Source organism: Primulina eburnea, chromosome 18 (assembly GCF_022965805.1).
Source record: "Primulina eburnea isolate SZY01 chromosome 18, ASM2296580v1, whole genome shotgun sequence".
NCBI lineage: Eukaryota > Viridiplantae > Streptophyta > Magnoliopsida > Lamiales > Gesneriaceae > Primulina > Primulina eburnea.
Window position 1 is genome coordinate 12186013 of NC_133118.1, and position 703 is coordinate 12186715.

At 43.8% G+C, this 703-nt stretch overlaps 1 non-coding gene across 1 annotated transcript; it reads right to left on the minus strand.

Moving 5' to 3' along the window:
* Positions 1–359: 359 nt before the first annotated feature.
* On the minus strand, positions 360–466 carry LOC140820371 (small nucleolar RNA R71). The gene has a single exon (XR_012115446.1). It is a non-coding gene; the product is annotated as a small nucleolar RNA R71 (small nucleolar RNA).
* Between the last annotated feature and the right edge of the window lie 237 nt (positions 467–703).

A 703-nucleotide genomic window follows, 5' to 3' on the forward strand; every position in this document is an offset into this window, starting at 1 on the left:
TGATGGATTATGCACAACCGTCTCTTGATGGAGCACGTCCAAGCATCGTGAGACCAGTCATCCGAGCTAACCAGTTTGAGATCAAGCCAGCTATCATTCAGATGATTCAAAACACTGTTCAATTTGGGGGAAGTGCACTTGACGACCCTAATTCTCATATAGCTGATTTTCTTGAAATTTGCGATACTTTTAAGTTTAATGCTGTGTCTGATGATGCTGTTCGTTTGCGTTTATTTCCATTTTCACTAAGAGATAAAGCTAAGGCGTGGTTAAACTGTTTGCCTGTAGGGTCTATCACTACATGGGAGGATATGGCGAAGGCATTCCTGACCAAGTACTTTCCTCCGTCGAAGACTATGAAGCTGAGAGCCGACATTACTACTTTTGCTCAATATGAGCTTGAGTCACTTTACGAGGCGTGGGAGCGATACAAGGATTTATTGAGGAGATGTCCACACCATGAGCTACCTCTTGGGTTAGTTGTTCAAACTTTTTACTACGGTCTGCTTACTTCTAACCGTACCATGATAGATGCTGCTGCCTGTGGTAACTTGCTGAGAAAAACGGCTGAGGAAGGATATGAATTATTGGAGGAGATGGCTGCTAGCAGCTATCATCCTCATTCTGATAGGCAGAAACGAGGTGCGGGAGTTAATCAAGTTACTGATTTGTCTGCGGTGTCAGCACAATTGGAGGCTTTGAA